We start from the raw sequence: 10,668 nt of genomic DNA, 5'->3' as shown, positions 1-10,668 counted from the left end.
GGTGGATCACTTTTTGCACGAGTAGCGCATATCTACATATTTGTGTCAGTAGCCAAGGCACAGTGGTACATTCCAAGCTCGGCTGAAACTGAGCAGTTGATTAAGACGCATCAGAGGGTAAGAGAGACGCGACATTCCGTTGGACGTGTCAGTATGGAAATCGGTGGGTGTGCCTGGTCTATGATCGCAATTATATACCTGTAATATGAATAACAGAGAAATTATGTAAAATTTATCCACATTAAAGCACGAAGGGATTACAAACTTTGGCTGCGAGTGAGCATTGATTGAAATTAATGAAGAAAGTTGAAAATTTGTGCTGGACCAGGATTCTAACCTAGCTTCCCTGCTTACCAGAAAGATGCGCTGACCACTGCCCCATCTGGACACAGCGGTCACCCCGACTGCGCGGACTACCCTTACACGCCTTCCGAAAGCTCAAAATTCTAAGCTTATCCACACACTACAAATGTAGTACCATTCGCCCAGTGTCCTCACTGGTCGCGGCAATTCGCCACCGATTCCTGTATGAGGTTGAGCCTGTTGTGCATCCGCACTGAACTGATCATCGGCCATCCTCGCATATATACACTACTGGCCATTAAAATTGCTACACCAAGAAGAAATGCAGATGATAAACGGGTATTCATTGGGCACATACATTATACTAGAACTGACATGTGATTACATTTTCACGCAAATTGGGTGCATAGATCCTGAAAAATCAGTACCCAAAACAACCACCTCTGGCAGTAATAATGGCCTTGATACGCCTGGGCAGTGAGTCAAATAGACCTTCGATGGCGTGTACAGGTACAGCTGCGTATGCAGCTTCAACATGATACCACAGTTCATTACGAGTAGTGACTGGCGTATTGTGACGAGCCAGTTGCTCGGCCACCAGTGACCAGACGGTTTCAATTGGTGAGAGATCTGGAGAATCTGTTGGCCAGGGCAGCAGTCGAACATTTTCTGTATCCAGAAAGGCCCGTACAGTACCTGCAACATGCGTTCGTGCATTATCCTGCTGAAATGTAGGGTTTCGCAGGGATCGAATGAAGGGTAGAGCCACGGGTCGTAGCACATCTGAAATATAACGTCCACTGTTCAAAGTACCGTCAATGCGAACAAGAGGTGACCGAGACGTGTAACCAATGGCACCCCATACCATCGCGCCGGGTGATACGCCACTATGGCGATGACGTATACACGCTTGCAATGTGCGTTCACCACGATGTCGCCAAACACGGGTGCGACCATCATGATGCTGTAAACAGAACCTGGATTCATCCGAAAAAATGACGTTTTGCCATTCGTGCACCCAGGTTCATCGTTGAGTACACCATCGAAGGCGCTCCTCTCTGTGATGCAGCGTCAAGGGTAACCGCAGCCATGGTCTCCGAGCTGGTAGTCCATGCTGCTGCAAACGTCGTCGAACTGTTGGTTCAGATGGTTGTTGTCTTGCAAACGTCCCCATCTGTTGTCTCAGGGATCGAGACGTGGCTGCACGATCCGTTACAGCCATGTGGATAAGATGCCTGTCATATCGACTGCTAGTGATACGAGGCTGTTGGGATCCAGCACTGCGTTCCGTATTACCCTCCCGAACCCAACGATTCCATATTCTGCTAACAGTCATTGCATCTCGACCAACGCGAGCAGCAATGTCGCGATACGATAAACCGCAATCGCGATAGGCTACAATCCGACCTTTACCAAAGTCGGAAACGTGATGGTACGCATTTCTCCTCCTTACACGAGGCATCACAACAACGTTTCACCAGGCAACGCCGGTCAACTGTTGTTTGTGTATGAGAAATCGGTTGGAAACTTTCCTCATGTCAGCACGTTGTAGGTGTCGCCACCGGCGCCAACCTTCTGTGAATGCTCTGAAAAGCTAATCATTTGCATATCACACCATCTTCTTCCTGTCGGTTAAATTTCTCGTCTGTAGCAGGTCATCTTCGTGGTGTAGCAATTTTAATGGCCAGTAGTATATATATATATATATATATATATATATATATATATATATATATATATATATATATATATATATATACTCCTGGAAATTGAAATAAGAACACCGTGAATTCATTGTCCCAGGAAGGGGAAACTTTATTGACACATTCCTGGGGTCAGATACATCACATGTTCACACTGACAGAACCACAGGCACATAGACACAGGCAACAGAGCATGCACAATGTCGACACTAATACAGTGTATATCCACCTTTCGCAGCAATGCAGGCTGCTATTCTCCCATGGAGACGATCGTAGAGATGCTGGATGTAGTCCTGTGGAACGGCTTGCCATGCCATTTCCACCTGGCGCCTCAGTTGGACCAGCGTTCGTGCTGGACGTGCAGACCGCGTGAGACGACGCTTCATCCAGTCCCAAAGATGCTCAATGGGGGACAGATCCGGAGAACTTGCTGGCCAGGGTAGTTGACTTACACCTTCTAGAGCACGTTGGGTGGCACGGGATACATGCGGACGTGCATTGTCCTGTTGGAACAGCAAGTTCCCTTGCCCGTCTAGGAATAGTAAACGATGGGTTCGATGACGGTTTGGATGTACCGTGAACTATTCAGTGTCCCCTCGACGATCACCAGTGGTGTACGGCCAGTGTAGGAGATCGCTCCCCACACCATGATGCCGGGTGTTGGCCCTGTGTGCCTCGGTCGTATGCAGTCCTGATTGTGGCGCTCACCTGCACGGCGCCAAACACGCATACGACCATCATTGGCACCAAGGCAGAAGCGACTCCCATCGCTGAAGACGACACGTCTCCATTCGTCCCTCCATTCACGCCTGTCGCGACACCACTGGAGGCGGGCTGCACGATGTTGGGGCGTGAGCGGAAGACGGCCTAACGGTGTGCGGGACCGTAGCCCAGCTTCATGGAGACGGTTGCGAATGGTCCTCGCCGATACCCCATGAGCAACAGTGTCCCTAATTTGCTGGGAAGTGGCGGTGCGGTCCCCTACGGCACTGCGTAGGATCCTACGGTCTTGGCGTGCATCCGTGCGTCGCTGCTGTCCGGTCCCAGGTCGACGGGCACGTGCACCTTCCGCCGACCACTGGCGACAACATCGATGTACTGTGGAGACCTCACGCCCCACGTGTTGAGCAATTCGGCGGTACGTCCACCCGGCCTCCCGCATGCCCACTATACGCCCTCGCTCAAAGTCCGTCAACTGCACATACGGTTCACGTCCACGCTGTCGCGGCATGCTACCAGTGTTAAAGACTGCGATGGAGCTCCGTATGCCACGGCAAACTGGCTGACACTGACGGCGGCGGTGCACAAATGCTGCGCAGCTAGCGCCATTCGACGGCCAACACCGCGGTTCCTGGTGTGTCCGCTGTGCCGTGCGTGTGATCATTGCTTGTACAGCCCTCTCGCAGTGTCCGGAGCAAGTATGGTGGGTCTGACACACCGGTGTCAATGTGTTCTTTTTTCCATTTCCAGGAGTGTGTGTGTATATATATATATATATATATATATATATATATATATATATATATATATCTGTGTGTGTGCGTGTGTGTGTGGCGTCTGTTCTTTTGGATTTGTCCTCCCACATTCTACATAAGAACTAAGACCATTGGGCACTTTTTAAGCCTCATCTTACTAATATTTTTAAGCGTCCTTCAGAATCTTACGTAGTTTCCTGAGGAAGTATTCCTGTCCTAAACATAAGAATAAGTAACAAATGCGACTGCAGGTCGTCACCTCACCTGATAGCACATTCACCACAAGGTGTCAAATGCTTTTTTGTTTCCTTTTTTTAACTTCTGCTTCTGTGCCAATGTAGCCTCTCAGTAGCCTGTTGTCCTGAGATATTCAGTTAGACAAACTGGTGGTAAAGCTGTCATATTATTTTACAGCTGATTGAAGGTGGCTAAAAGCTAATAGCATCATGTCACTTTTTCCTCCTATTCTTCTAGACTGAAAATCAGCCAGTGATGTGCCTTACCACCATCTACCATAAATCAGAATTTAACGTTAAATGACTTTTCATCTAACTCAGCACGAGTTTCCCTTTGTATGATGGAAGATACCACTGAGCTTTCTAATAGTGGGTTTGGTAAAAAGAGATGGGGCCCCTCCACGCCCGCACCAACGTGGTGACCAAACCAAAAGTTCTACTGTCACCTCCGTAAACATGTTAGTTATCTAGTGGGTGGATCACAGGATGCTGGGCTGTGATGTTGTCCGTCCGTCTGGGTAAGGCTACGCATTAACACGGTCCATCAGGTGATAGATAGTGGACGAAACGCGAGTGAGGGTAGCGATTTGAAGAGCAGAGGGAAAAAAGTGCCATGGCTCGTGCCGTGGGAAAAAAACCTCTGCGACAGTGGGATGGGTAGTAAGAGCAGTAGTGGCTTACTAGCTGCGATAGTTCATGCAAGGTTGGATTTGTTAGTATAGGTATCATGCATCATTACCGTGACAGGCGATGGCGATGTGTCCCAGTTGCTGCGGCTGCTACTTTCCTGGAACAATCAATATCGTTATACAGTAGTGGGAGATCGGCCATAGATCATCTCACTGTGTGGGGGATGTGTGGAGCTTGTTTGCATGCAGTGTACGGTACGGCTTCCCTGTATGGTGCCAGTTATTCGGCAGTGTATTTCAGCTGGATATCCAGTAAATGCGTCTGATTAACAGGGGCTCGCCTGTGCCGTTATGTTTGCGTAAGCTTGGCCATAGATGTTATGTCCTTGCAAGTATGTCTTTTGGTCTTTTATGTTTCCATCTATGGTTGTGGTCGTAGTTCCCCAGATTCAGAATAAACGGGTTCTGCGAATGTCTGGAGTTTCTGTATAGTCTTGTGGTGAGTTTGTGGATTACCTCCGTGAGAGTTCAAGTCGGTATTCCCGGTGAAGGTCCGCGATGCGTGTGTATCGTGGAGCATTGCTTATGATTTTGAGTACCTTGTTTTGTATGAGCTGCAGACGGCGCAGGCGTGTAGGCGCAGCGTATCCCCAGACGGGAGCTGCGTACGTCATCAGGGGTCGGATAAGTGTCATGTACATGGACCTCGACACCCTTCTGTTCAGTGTGCTACACCTGTTGAGCATAGGATAAAGCTGTTTGAGCCTCGCGCTAGCTCGGTTGGCCATGTGTTGTATGTGGTCCCCCCAGAGTAATTTCCGGTCCAGCCAGACACCGAGGTATTTGACTTTCTCGCGGAAACGTATTGGGCGTGCATGTAGAGTTATTGGTCTGCAGTAGCGGTGTTTGCGCAGTTGCTTCGGTCTTCTCGTGAACAGAACGGCTTCGCACTTGTCGACATTTACTCTAACACGCCATTTCTCCAACCAAGGCTCAGCCACTCTGAGTGCAGTCTGTAGGCGTGACGTAATATTTGATGGTTTCCAATCTTGCGCAAGGATGGCTGTGTCATCCGCGTAGATTGCCATCATTGTGTTGTGTGTGGTTGGGAGATCGTTTATGTAGAGGTTAAACAGTAGGGGCCCTAGGATGCTTCCCTGGGGTACTCCCGCGTGTATACCATGTCGTGTTGACTGTTTTCCCTGCACGTCAGTGTTGAAACTCCTGTCTGTGAGGTATGAGTGTATTAGACGCAGCAGCCCGTCGGGGAATCCCGCGTCGCTGAGTTTGCGGATGAGGCCGTTGTGCCATAGACGGTCGAAAGCCTTTTCGATGTCCAGTAACACTGCCCCTGTAGCTTTGTTTATGTTGAAGCCATGTGTTATGTGTTCAACGACCCGTAGGAGTTGTTGTGTTGTGGAGTGGTGATTTCTGAAGCCGAATTGCTCCGGTCTCAGGATGTCATTTGTTATGCAGTGCCTAGTGATGCGTTTGAGAATCACCTTCTCAACAATCTTACTGAGCGAGCTCAGAAGGCTGATGGGTCGGTAATTTTGTGGGAGGCTGTGGTCTTTCCCCGGCTTCCTGAACATCAGGACCTTGGCCGTCTTCCAAAAGGCGGGGAAGTGTTGGTGTTTTAGTATGGCATTCGTTATGTGTGTTAGGTATTCAGTTGCTTTATCCGTGAACTCCTGGAGGACACGGTTTTGAATGCCATCATGACCAGGGGCTTTCCTAGCAGCGGAATGCATTATGGCCCAGGAGACTTCGGCTGTGCTAGCATGTCGAATGTCGTCGCGCGATGGTTGGGCTAGAATGCGTGTAACCTCTTGGTCAGTAGCAAGTGTGAACGCTGGATCTGATGGTACCAGCTTCGGTGTGAATGACGCTGCGAGTGTTCGGGCCATTAGTTCTGCTTTCTCTTCCGCTGAGTATGCAGGTCCGTCGGGCCCTTGAAGTGTTGGCGTGTATATTTTGGGCTTTTTCAAATGGCTCTGAGCACTATGGGACTCAACATCTGTGGTCATAAGTCCCCTAGAACTTAGAACTACTTAAAGCTAACTAACCTAAGGACATCACACACATCCATGCCCGAGGCAGGATTCGAACCTGCGACCGTAGCGGTCACGCGGTTTCAGACTGAAGCGCCTTTAACCGCACGGCCACACCGGCCGGCCGTGTATATTTTCTCCCTGGTGAAGTGTCGGGCTAGTTGCCACACGCCAGGTCGTGTGGTGTCCAGCCCTTCGAGTGTGTGGTTCCACTGTTGTGTTCTGTGTGTTTGTATTTTATCGTGTATGATGCCCTGTAGTCTGTTAATGTGCCGTTTGAAGTACGGACGCCTGGTGCGCTGCCATTGTCTCCTGAGGCGATTCCTCATCGAGATTAGGCCCAGGACTTCCTGGGGCAGGGCCGCACTGCGTTGTTGTGAGGTGCGATCAGGTATGGTGCCTGCCATTGCGTCCTGGACGGCGTTAGTGAGGGTTTCTACTGCCTCGTCGATTTGTGCTGTTTCATTAATTTCGTGTATAGGTGGGATGTGGCTATCGAGCGTTTGCTTGAACCTTGTCCAATCCGCACGCCCGTAGTCCAACATCTTACGTTGTTCCATGTGCTGCAGTGTTTCCTCAATGTATAGTATTACAGGTTGGTGGTTTGAGGGCAGATCGTTTTCAACGGAAACGTTGAGTGTCGATGTAATGCCCTTGATGAGGGCCATGTCTATCACGTCTGGCCTGTGTCCCCTGTGATAGGGAATGTGCGTCGGTTCAGTCGGCGCTAGTATGATGTAGTTTCTGCCAAGTGAATGTTCGTACAGTTTTTTGCCGTTGGGATTTCGTATGCGTGAATTCCATTCTGAGTGTTTTGCGTTCAGATCTCCAGCGACTATTACTCGCGGTGAAATGTTGAGTAGTGTGCTGATATCGCGTGTTGAAATGCCTACAGGGCTGTTGTATACCGATATCAGTGTGGTGTAGGCTCCGTTGAACTTGACTCTGACGGCCGTAGCCTCGATTTTTTCCAGTTCAGGGAGCTCTATGTTTGTGTGCTCAATGTCTTTGTGTATGACGATTGCAGTTACTTCCCTCTTTACTAGTAATGGATTCACCCCAATTGTAGTACAGTACACTCGTATTAACTGTAAGAACGTCAATATAGAATATTACATCCGCTGAATCGAGGCTGATCAGTTGTATGTTTACCCAAGACAGAGAGGAGAAAGTAGGACAAACAAGGGGGAGAGAGAATAACAGTTAGAACAAAAGCAAGAGAAATTGGGAGCAGAAAGGAGGAAGGAAGGAAACAGCTAGACGCGTTCAAAAGGACAGTAACGCCCAGTTTCCAGAATGAGATCACTAAGCGACATAACCATTATGTAGGTGTAGATGATCAAAAACTTCGGTTGACTATAGCTATTTACTGAGAAAGAAGGAGAACAGAGATAAAATAAGTAAATTTCATGAAGTATCAATGATTTCGGACTGAGAACTCAAAGATGTAGAACATGAAACGAGAAACAAGGAGGAGAGAGAACAACAGTTAAAACAAAAGCAATGGGCCCAAAGGGGATTAGAATTTTTAGAAAATAAAACGTCGAATATGACAGAGTACGTAACAGTGCCTCACACAGGCGATGTCAACCTATGGAAACGCTCGTTCTCTGTGTCGTGTCGCCTCGGTGTCATTAGTGTGAAACTGCCTCGCGACAGGAAAGCGTCGAAAAAACTAAGAACATGGGTGGTACACATCCACCATATACTGTGCGTGGTGTATGTGCAGAACAATGGTAACAAGTGAATATAATTTTCCTGACAATTCAAAGATAACGCAAAGAGAGCAGTTAATGGTAAAATTAGCACAAGAACTAGTGACAATGAAGAGAATAAATGACGGAATTTCGGTTTACTATGGGAGAAGGAATGACCCGTTAGTTTACTGAGTGAGATCAACAGGGCAGCAATCACCCTGTCTTGCTCCTAAGAGCGTTTGATGGGACATCACATAGTTCGTGGGATGATCAAAGAAAAATGTGATTTGTCAGGAACATTCGTAATAGAAATGCACTGCTGAACACACATTTGTCTCTTATGAAAAGCTGAAAAAGAATTCAAAGCAAAAATTTGGCAAGAAAGTGCACGTCAAGCCTTTGAGATTACCGTTATGAGGGCATGGCATTCGCAGCTGGCCTCTGCGTCACATGACAACCTCTTTTCTTTCGTGGCCACTTAACTAATCAACGACGCTTATCTCAGCATCTCAAGAACGAGGACTACCTAACTTATTAACAGGAACACTTGATTCAAAGATGACTTACTTCACATCCATGAGGACAACTTCACTCCTTACGTGTCGACGGTACATTAGCATTTCTGTTTTCCTTATGCAGGTATTTATTCTGTATTCTTGGTTTTTGACATGGTCTGCATCCAGGAGGATCTCAAAACTATGCATCTTTTCGAACGGAAGTACATCTAATCTTAGGCAAGAAACGAATCATGGGGATCTTTGGTCGACAAGATCAGTCAGCTGCATGTAGTGTAGACATCAGCGAACTGCTTATATCTACCGTCAAGGCGTCGTGAGCATCGGGGAAAAACATTTTTCTGTCATTGTAGCAATTTAATAGTCTTTCTTTAGTGATCTTTATTGATTCGTGCAATTAGTGGCTGATATCGCTCAGGCTGAAAGAAGACCGCGTGTACCTGTTTTATTTTATCATCTGACGCTGTCTCGAATACATACTGGTGGAAAGAAATGGCATCACCAAGAATGAAATTATGCAACATAAACGAAAATTGATAGGCATGTTTCTACATCTGAAAGATGATGTCTATTCAACTTTTGCGCCAATCGCTTAAGAGTGGGCGGTAGTAGCGCCACAACGAGGATGAAACTCCGCTTTGCTTTAAATACAAACTGTAACAGTCGTGGACGCTCCGTACCTTTCAGACTGGACTTGGGGAGCTGATGCTAGTCAAGAATTTCTTCGAGGCGACAAAGACGCCAGTGTCAACACGTCATTGACTTTGAACAAGGTCCCATAATAGAAGATAGATGTTCCTCATCAGGTTTGTAGCCACTGTACATGAGTAGGGGGACAAAGTGGGTATATTCCCACATTGCGAGCATCCTACACCATGGGCAAGTATACATTCAGGGGCACACCAATTGTTCTCATTTGATTGACAGCTCCTTAACCTACTGATCTGCTAAGAGGGTTAAGACCCCCTGGGAATAATCCTTCCTTTTGATTGACAGGCCCTTAAACTATTGTTCTCCCATCCCTACCCCTCCTCCTCCTCCTCCATGCACTCCTCCTCCAACTCTCTGGGAACTCCCCTAGCCAATACAAGCACACTTTTGATATCAGTTTGATTAACTGATTATTTAAATCGATTAATTAATTAAATCTACCATTTGGGAAGCCCCCAACCCTCCCTGACCCCCCTGCCTCAAGGAAACTGGTGAAAAAAACACTCAGTTGATTGACCATTTGGCGTGAAATCGATTGCACTGTATGGAATATTCTTTAAACAATTTAGACGATTTATGGAATATAAGGCGGTGTTTGTACTATAGTTTATTTATTTAGTTAGAGAATTTATCGGAAAATTGACTGCACTGTATGGAATACTATTTATTTAAATAGTTTGTGGGTGAAAAGGCAGTATGGAATATTTAAACAACTGTGGCCCTCTTTTATTCTGATGGCGCTCGTAACCGCTGAGCGGTCTTAATTTATATTTGCTGCCGGCGTCTGGGATGTTAAGGCTCTAATTTTTTATTTTTCTCACTTTTAGAAGTACAGTGGTGTCAAAGCACAGACAGGAAAATCGAAACAATTACATATCTCAAACTGAATGACATACTTCGAAGCCCGCCGCCGCTTTCTGCAGTCGGACAAATTACGAGAATTTCAGCAGAAAAGTATTTTGTACAAAACCGAGATACATACATACATATTTTACTTGCAGTTAAACCCTGCTAAAGGGGTCTACAGATCATGAACGGAATGAAGTGCAGTATAGTAGCCACCGTTTGATTTCTATCGCCAGGGCGTCGCCACGAAGGCCAAACCAGCGCAACGTCCTAATTACAGATTGCGTCACTAAACACCACCGACCATGGACCAGATATCGACTTCCTTTGGTCTCGAGCTCCCCAAGAAAGCTTCACATGGCGGCATTCTGTTAATCGGCAAACTCCAGACTCGCTTCATGTCTCTCTGTCTCTCTCAACAGGCCACTCTGTGTTTGTCTGTGTGAACCGACGACTCCAAACACGAAGACGGAGGTTTTCATCTCTCCTGACAATACTGTAT

This window comes from Schistocerca cancellata, chromosome 9 (assembly GCF_023864275.1).
Source record: "Schistocerca cancellata isolate TAMUIC-IGC-003103 chromosome 9, iqSchCanc2.1, whole genome shotgun sequence".
In the NCBI taxonomy this organism is placed as follows: Eukaryota; Metazoa; Arthropoda; class Insecta; order Orthoptera; family Acrididae; genus Schistocerca; species Schistocerca cancellata.
This window is presented reverse-complemented; position numbering follows the sequence as displayed.